The sequence below is a fragment of the Nannospalax galili genome, unplaced genomic scaffold, assembly GCF_000622305.1.
Source record: "Nannospalax galili isolate Female #2095 unplaced genomic scaffold, S.galili_v1.0 scaffold1569, whole genome shotgun sequence".
Lineage (NCBI taxonomy): Eukaryota > Metazoa > Chordata > Mammalia > Rodentia > Spalacidae > Nannospalax > Nannospalax galili.
Genome location: NW_008360051.1, coordinates 744,121 through 753,866, shown reverse-complemented (window position 1 = coordinate 753,866; position 9,746 = coordinate 744,121). Strand labels below are relative to the sequence as shown.

At 41.1% G+C, this 9,746-nt stretch overlaps 1 protein-coding gene across 14 annotated transcripts in view; it reads right to left on the bottom strand.

Moving 5' to 3' along the window:
* Cacnb2 (calcium voltage-gated channel auxiliary subunit beta 2) overlaps positions 1-9,746 on the bottom strand; it is a 433,641-nt gene that overhangs the window by 159,815 nt on the left and 264,080 nt on the right. The window lies entirely within an intron of this gene.

The following is a 9,746-nucleotide window of genomic DNA, read 5'->3' as shown; positions in this document are numbered from 1 at the left end:
TAGGATGGTCATTTTCACAATATTAATTCTTCCAATCCATGAGCATGGGAGGTTCTTCCATCTTCTGATGTCTTCCTCAATCTTTCTTTAAAGATTTAAAATTTTCATTGTAGAGGTCCTCAATGTCTTTGGTCAGGTTTATTCTGAGAATTTTTTTTTCAGCTATTATGAAGGGGAGTGTTTCCATGTACTTTTTCTCCGATTGCTTATTATTGGTATATTGAAAGGCTATATACTTTTGTAGATTAATTTTGTAACCTGCCACTTTACTGAATGTGTTAATAATTTCTAGGAGTTTTCTGGTGGAATTTCTGGCATCTCTTAGATGTAATATCATATCATCTGCAAAAATGGGTAATTTGATCTCTTTTTGAATTGTTACTCCTTTAATTTCCTGCTCTTGTCTTACTTATTGCTCTAGCAAGAGTTTCAAGCACTGTGTTGAAAAGGAGTGGAGACAATGGATGCTTTGTCTGGTTCCTGATTTCAATGGGAATGCTTCCAGTTTTTCTCCATTCAGAATGATATTGGCTGTGGGTTTGTTGTACATGGCTTTAATTATGTTGAGCTATGTTCCCTCCAGTCCTATGCCCTCTAGGACTTTGAACATAAATGCATGCTGAATTTTGTTAAAAAGATTCTACTGACAGGGAAATGCTGGCCGCCTTCCCAAGTCTGTCAAACATCCTTCTACATCCTACAAGCAAGAAGGCAGAGCTTACTTTTCTGAGATCCCAACTGTGAGTTATAGAGGGAGGGACACCTAAAGACGTTCTGTACTTGGAGACTCTGGGAGAGGAAGGGGAAGGGAAAGTTAAGCATCAAGGATCTATAGAGCTGCCTACCTATGGTCTTAGATTTGCACCTTAAGGATTGTTTCATAGCAAGGTCATTATGTCTCATTTGAATCCTAAAAACATAGCATTTAACAAAAAATCAAACAAAAGCACTCCACATCTCTTTTCTTTAGGCCAAGCAAACATTGTTTGCAACTTCTCAAAGTTCAATTAGGTGAAGAAGAAAAATAAATCCAATAGTCTAAGCCTCCGAAGTTTAGTCTGTCTGTCCTCTTTTAAATGACTCAGATTTTGGTAACAAGCTATACCAATCATTCAGTAAGAGTTCACTGTGTGCTAACAGTACATCAACACACCATCAGGACAGTGAGGCAGACACAGGTCCACTAACCCCATTTCACATATACAGAATAGAACCTTAGGCAGGTAGACTTCCTCAGTTGCTCAAATCTATTAAGCAGTGAACCTGCCTTTGAACTTCCTGTCTAACCTTAATATGTATGATCTTAACTGTCAGTCAAAGGATGATTTCAATTTCTATGTCTCTGAACTGAAAGCATCGTAGACCAGTGAACTGGGAAGCTCAACCCATCACGTCAGAGACCCTGTGTGTCAAAAGCTCTCTGCAGACAAGCTCTTCAAAATACCCGGGATTTGTTAGACAATGGATTCCAATCCAAGGTCCAGGGCAGCTCCTGAGATTCCTAATAAGCTCTGGGGTGAGGCAACCACCCAAGTTCCACCAGGCACACTATGCTGAACCACCTGTGCTCAGAATATTTCCATCATCCAAGGAAGCCTCATTGGACAGTGCTGGCTAGAGAAAAGTGGCTTGCCCACTTCTGAGTAGCCTCACTATTTTCTGTACTGAAAACACATACACACACACACACACACACACACACACACATATATACACACACAGACACACAGCCCATGTTACTTCTTAAAACTGCCACTGTCCACCTAGCTTTGCCCTTCAACAAGATATCATAAGATGGCAGCATTGAAAAATGTATCAAGCTTTCCTGTCACAGCCACCATTGAAAAACATCATCCATGGCTCTGTACTGCTCCATACCATGGGCTTCAGCCAGAGCCACAAGATGACGAAGAATGTGAGCAAATCTAGGCACAGCAGGGCCAGAGGCTCACTAAACACACCAAGTTTGTGTCAGGCATGATCAGGGAGGAGTGAGGCTTGACTTCCTATGAGCTATGCTCTGTGGAGCTGCTGAAGCGCTCCAAGGATAAGCCCGTATCCAAGTTCATCAAGAAGAGAGTGGAAAGGAAACAGTTTGCCAGACAGCTGGTCAGGTACTTATATGAACTCACAGCAATGCTGATAGCATGCACAAACCAGATAAAATCCCAGCATAGATGTGGGAAAGTGGTTCATAGAACTCAGCACAACTTGAGAAACTATTGGCAACTAATGGTTGATGGGAGGGGGAAAGCCCATCACTTGCAAGGATGGGATTCCTAGAAGTTAACCAGGCTCCAGTACACATACCCACCATAAAGGGCATTAGGGAACACTATATAATTGGGAACAGGCCAGTAAGGGGAGGTACAGATAGGGAAGGGGTTCTAAATGCTAAATACCATCAAAATATATTGTATGAAAATTGAAAAATTCAATAAATATTTTTTAAGGAAGAGAGTGGGGACACACACCTGTGCCAAGAGAAGTGGAAGGAGCTGAGCAGACACTGGTGGCCATGAGAAAAGCTGTAGCCAAGAAGGACTGAGCCCACCTGCCTGTCCCCTCCCTCAATAAATCTTTATACCATATATATGTATATAAAATCTTTGTATTGTAAGTCTCCATATATGAGGTACGACTTTGAAATGTAGCATATTTTAGCATGCTTCTTATTAATTCATAGTTCTCCTTTCATTTTTTATTTAGTTTTGGTTGAGAATTCCATGGGCATATATAGTACGCTCTGTTTACATTCAGTCCCCACACTCTCTCATCTCCCTTCCACCCCTGCATCCCCCTCCTCACCGAAGCCCCTTCCCCACCTTCAAGCCCTCTTGTTTCATTTCCTGATCCTCTGTTTCCAATGAGGACCATCTGTGTGGAACTATCCATTGGTGCCTGGTGAGCTCACTGGTACACAGCTGAAGGCAATGACTGTCCCTTCCCCAGAACTCATCAGGTGCCAGTAGCTCATCAGGGAGGGTTAGGGCCATAAATCTTTATACCATATATATATGTATATAACCTCCCCTATCAGCTGTTGACAGGCCCAGTCTTGTGAGGCCCAGTGCAGGCCACCCTGGCTGCTATAAGATTGTGTTTGCAATGGGTGTGTATGTGCAGAAGATAGCATTTCGCAGCCATCTGCTTTGTCTTCCAGCTCTTATATTCTTTCTGCTTCCTCTTCTGGAATGTTCGTTAAGCTTTAGAGAGGACAGTATGAATGCCCTATTTCGGCCTGAGAACTCAACCATCTCAAGCATGTTGGGTACCCCAGATCTCTGAGTTCACTGGCATTCAGTGCAGAGATTCCTCTAATAAAGGGTGAGAATAGTTTGTCTTATAGCTTCTCAGTCTTTTGGCTGAGATCAAGTGGAGAATAGAGTTTGTCTGTACAAGGTGCTAGAGAGGTGCAGATGTGCTTGTATGTATTTCTTACTTAGAATAAAGATGATCTTATAGGAAAATTACCTTTCTAGAAATATGGAAACTCTAATATGGATATACTAAAAAGAGCACTTCAGGGTTGGGGAACAGCTCTGCAGGGTACAGTGCTTGTTGTGCTAGTGAGAGGAACCTGAGCAATCCCTCAGAGTTCAAGTAAAAAGACAGGTATGGTGGTGCGAGCCTGTGACCCCACTGCTCCAGGTTCAGTGGGAGACTGTCTCCAGAAAGTAAGGTGGAGAGCCGTGAAGGAAGCTAACTGATGTTGACTTTGGCCTCCACATGCAGAGAAACACGTGTGCATGTAACTGCATACACGTGAACATGTAAACACATACACACACAAAATAGCACGGCACTGCAGCAAAGATTCAATAATAAGTGAACACAAAAAATGATTGGTGGTGCAAGCAATATGTGATTCACAGGTATAAAAATAGAAAAAGGACTTTGGAACTAAAAGAAATAGAAAACAATTTGTTTCTAAATTCTAATATTTAAAATTTTAATTCCAACAGCATAAAAATGGCATATTTTGCTATAAAGCCTAGAAGAATTTCCAGATCCACAGTTTTAAAAACATTATAAGTGTTCACTGTATGGAACAAACACACTCAAATTTCTCAACTTAGTAAATAGTTTGGTCTGATTTTCAGGGATTTAACAAACATTTGAATATTTAACACAGGAAAAAATTCAAATTTGGTCTTATAACCAGAATGACCTAAATTATTGGAGTTCAAAGGAACATGAGGCCCCCCCCCACCTTCCTGTGGTCAGTCTTTCTCCCCCCTCCCTCCCTCCCTCCCTCCCTTCTGTCTTTCATTCTTTTTTTTTTTTTAAGAGAGATTCATTCTCTTAACTGTGTACTGTCAGTGCATACTTTAAGTCCTCTTATAGCCAGAGCATATGGTTTCTCAAATTATGTAAAAAAGATTCAAATTATTCATGAGAAACTGGTTTCTGTGAATAATCATAACAACAGGTGTCTATTTTAAGCACACTAGGGCTAACTAATGAATATTTGTATTCCTAAAATATTCTTTGGGATGTATTCTAGGAAATAATTTCTGAATATATGTATGGTATTTATTAAAGAATGATGACAACCTGGAGTTCATTTTCAGGAATGCTCTTTGCGACGTTGCCATCATTCCTCAAAACACTTTTCCTTGGGCTGGGGCGATGGTCCAGTGCGGAAAGTGCTTGCTGTGCAAACATGAGAACCTGAGCCTGCATCCCCAGCATCCATGTAAGGGAAACCAAAGCTGGCAGCTCTTGCCTATGATCCCAGCACTGGAGAGGTGGAAACACACAGTTCCCAGTGGCTCACTGGCCATCCAGACTAACTGAAACATGGAGCTTCAGAGCTGGAGAGAGCAGAGCTGAGAACACCTGCTCCTCTTACACCCTCCAAGTTTTGTTCCCATCACCCACATCAGGCAGCTTATAACTGCCTAAAATAGCTGCAAGGGATCAGATGCCCTCTTCTGACCGCTACAGGTACACACACACACACACACACACACACACACACACACACACGCACACACACACACTGTCTATCTATCTATCTATATCTATCTATCTATCTATCTATCTATCTATCTATCTATCTATCTATCTTTTAAAGACCCACAAAAACCAAGGAGTTCCAGGTTCAGTGAGAGACCCTGTCATAAAGATAAGATGGATAAAAACAGAAGACAGCAGGTGAGTGACTAAGTGCACATACCACACACTGCACATGCCACACACTGCACACACCACACACCACACACTGCACATACCACACATTGCACACACCACACACACCACACACACTGCACACACCACACACCGCACACTGCACATACCACACACTGCACACACCACACACACTGCACACACCACACACCGCACACTGCACATACCACACACTGCACACTGCACACACCATACACTGACCACACCACACACTGCACATGGCACACACCACACACACACTTCACACTCTGCATACACCACACACATACTGCACACCACACACTTTTTTGCTTGCATCACATGATCAACACTTACATACTCTGAACATTTTGTATGAACTGGACCCCAGCTAGGCAATAACCAGAATGAATAAGATACCGGCACTGGATGCCTTCCATGTCACACAGAAGCTTTCCTTGAGTTATGCTGAAAACATGATTTTGCAACCACTCTAAGTTCCTCTGAACATATGATATGAATATGGTTATATCCACTTTTCCAATTCTTCTATTGTTTATTTTGACAAAATGACCCGAGAGCAAAAATCAAGGGACATCTTTTTTTGCCTTTTTAAAAATTAAAATTTTCAGCGGAAACTATAGATTCTACCCATAATCTCATTCTAAAAGCTGGGGTAAGGAAACCAAAGGATGTGGGAAACTGTACAATGTCAATTTGCTATGCTCAAAGTTCAGAACATATTTCCTGGCTTATGGTAAGGGATGAAGCTGCCTCATTCATTCACATCCTACACCTAAATCAGGAATTGTTTTTACAAATATTTTACATTTATTTATTTATTTCTACGTGTAAACGTGTGTGGGAACGAGCGTGATGTGACTGGCATGTGGAGGTCAGAGGACAACTTGAAGGAACCAATTCTCTCCTTCCACCATGTAGGTTCCAGGATTCAAACTCAGGCTGTCAGGATGGTAGCAAGCTCCTTTACCCACTGAGCCATCTCACTAGTCCAGGAATTTGTTTTTTAATGGAGTATGACCAGAAAGCTAAATTTCATTTCTTAATACAGGTTTATTTCTTGATGGCTAAATTTATTTTGGTCTTCTTTGAGACAAGGTCTCCCTGTTGCTCTAGATGGCTTGGAACTCACTATCTAAACCAGGCTGAGCTAGATCTCACAAGGATTCACCTGCCTCTGCTTCCCGAGTGCTGGGACTAAAGGCATGCACCACCATGCCTGGCTGATAGCCAAACTTTTATATTAACCTAGCTTAGAACTTACAATATTTTTGAAATGAAATCAAATAACCATCTTGGTTATTTACGATATTAAGGAATAAGCAATATTACTAAATTTCAACCAAATATAATACTTGCAAGAAATACATGGTTTAATATCTTAGCACAATTTCAAAAGGCCATCTGTAAGTCACTGAGTTTCATCTTTTATTTACTTACAAGAAAGAGGTGGCCATATTTTATATTCTGTTCACTTTGTTCTGTGTGTTAATATGAATTTTGATGTAAATCAGTGGAGGAATCAAAATGTAAAATCCTACTTAGTTACAGACTATAAAATGCTTCTTGATGTTTAAGGGCACCTTAGGATGAAATTTTTCTAACAGCTATGTATTTACAAAGGATCTACAAAAAATTAGAAACTTAGAAAAATAGCAAAGACACGTGTGTATTTCTTTCTTGACCTGTGTCTGTTTCAAATTATGGATGTTTTGGGCGGGAGTATGTAAGGAAATCCTTGAATAGTTAATACTACACTGGCCATCAAATAAAGAAGAATGTGGTTCTTTTATCCAATTCCGGTTGTAGACACAGAGTGTCACATTGTGTTTCTGTCTCAACATTGTGATATAAAGAAAATACCTCAAAAAAATTTGATTTTCCTATAGTCTTCAAAACAATTATAACAGTACCTTTGCCAAAACCTCTTTGTAGTTCAAGGACAGGATTTCTTCCAAGGAAGCCATAATGTTTTAATTAGAAACAATTTAACCAAATACGGCAAGAGCTTAAGACATCATATAGATTGAATTATGGGAGTGTACAAATGAGACCAAACCTTGGGTGCTGTTTGGTTGAGCACACACACACACACACACACACACACACACACACACACACACACACACACACACACACACACACACAGAGGCAGACCAAGTTAAAGAGCCTAAAATCCCCTCGTACTTAGGCACAACTGGTCATTTAATCATTGTTAAAGACAAGGGAAGGTTGGGAAGTTTTTTCAAAAATCCTTTGAAGCCGGTGAGATGGCTCGTTATGCAGAGCGCTCACTGTCAAGGCTGACAACCTGGTTCGAGCCACAGGTCCCACACGGTAAAAGGAGAGAACTGACTCCTGAAAGTTGTCCTTTGACCTTTACACATATACTGTGGTGTGTTTGCACCTATACATATCCAGACACACACCAAATAAAAAAATAAAACATAATAAAAAGCCTTTATCTGGTCTTTTTAATATTCTGATGAGAATCTCAAGGCCAGACTTACCCAAATTCAATCAGGTTGCATGCTGGGAAGAAGCACAGTCCCAGATGGTACCATGAACCAAACTCTGGGAAGTGAAACACAACATTGTAGACAGCAAAAAGGAAAAAAGAAAGGAAGATGCTGAACTCCAGAACCACTTTTTCATACCAACTTAATCAGGAGTTAATGTGAGATTGAGAGCAAGTGTCCCAAATTCTCCAGACATTGCTTTCACATCAAAGGGATTGAATTAGATGAACATTAGCCTTTTCTTTCTCGAACATTCCCAAACTCTGTGCATAAAATAAAACAGCACTTACTAAACCTGCCACCTCAAAGAACGTAAACTATGTATAGATTGCTTGGATTTGTGAGTGTTCTTTAAATCCCTGTCAATGTTAAGCCGGATTCGACATGACGAGAGGAGTGAAGGCTGGGGATCTAGAAGGCAGACTCACTACACAAGAAATGGCGTCTGGAAGCGAGTGAAATCTAGTTAAGAAGGGACCGAGAGGAGGTGAGGACACTGGGAGAAATGGTGAGGTAGACGCAGGGATGGACAGCAAGATGAGAGGATGCAGCAGGACAAGCACTTGATGAAGCTGCATAGAACGTGGCCCTACTCACAGGAGCAGCCGCAGCACCACAGCTAGGATTAACGCTATTTTTGTCCTTAAATATTTGGTTTTGATTTGCATTTATTTTAATTTCATGTGTAGGAGTAATTTGCCTGCATGTATGCAAATGCACTACATGCCTGAAATGCCCATGGGGACCAGAAGAGGACATCAAATTCCCTGGAGCTGGAGTTACAGATGGTTGTTGGCTGTCATGTGGGTGCTGGGAACAGAACCTGGGTCTTCTGCAAGAGCAGCCAGTACTCTTAACTGCTGAGCCATCTCTCCAGCCCCAGGATTAACATTTTTATAGCAGTTAATAAAACACATGGCACTTCTCCCAAATAGCATGTTCTTAAGCCAAACTTATTTATGGTATTGCCTTTCATTTTATTTTTGGTCTTTTTCTGAGACACGGTCTCCCTGCAGCCCCAGCTGGCCTAGAACTCACTGTGTGTAGACCAGGCTGACCTTAAACTCACAGAGATCCTCCTGCCACTGCCTCTCAAGTGCTGGGATTAAAGGCATGTGTCACCATGGTATTCCTTTTATTTTAATGGAACTGATTTTTAGAGATGGGCATCCTATCTGATGTCACACCCACATGCATACCAAGGCAAAGATGCAAATGCAGATCCCTCAGCCCATGAGGGATCTCATATCATGCTATCATCAGCTTATCTAGTAATATCTTTTTACAAACCCTATTAAATAGTAGTTTTGAATTTATTAGGAGACTTCAAGGGAAAGAACAATAATCTGAAAGTATAAAACAGGTATGTCTGTAAATAACCACTGACTAAACAGAACAGGGAACAGAGGAGGGACTCTGTAGGGGAAATGAGAAGCCCCATGCAGGAACAGGATTTTAATAAGATTAGGAAGAAAGCTGAAGTAACTAGATATAGGACTCAAGTGAAGAGACCTGCTTAGCATCAGCCCAGAACAAGTTTGTGACGTGACTTGATTAATTTTGCCTGATGAGGCAAGTCTTAGCCTATGCTTTCCATTAGAAGGCCAGGATGTCAGGATAATGTATCTGAAACTGATCCTATCCTATAAACAGCAAGGAGCTATCACAGATTTTAACACAAGGGGCAGAGATCTTAACGTCTTTATTGAGCAAGTCTCCCATGCTGTTTATAGGAGTGAAGAATTTGAGGTGTGTGAGAAGGCTGTGTGAACAAGGCAGAGAGAGGGATGGGTGGACAAGTCTTCAATGCAGACGACAGCTTCTGCTCACAGGCACAGCCAATGAACACACAGGTCATGAAGCCACTTAGCAGTGCTCACTTGACCTGCTATCCTCATTTTCTTGGGTAATATTTTGAGTGAATTTATTACTTTTTATTTTCCACAGGATTTTTTTTTCTTTTGCTATTTTAAAAAACAGTTTCTCATAGTCCCCTGGAACTAGTTGACCTAGGAGGGCAAGGAGCAAAAAGTGTCCTTTATGTCCCTCTGACCA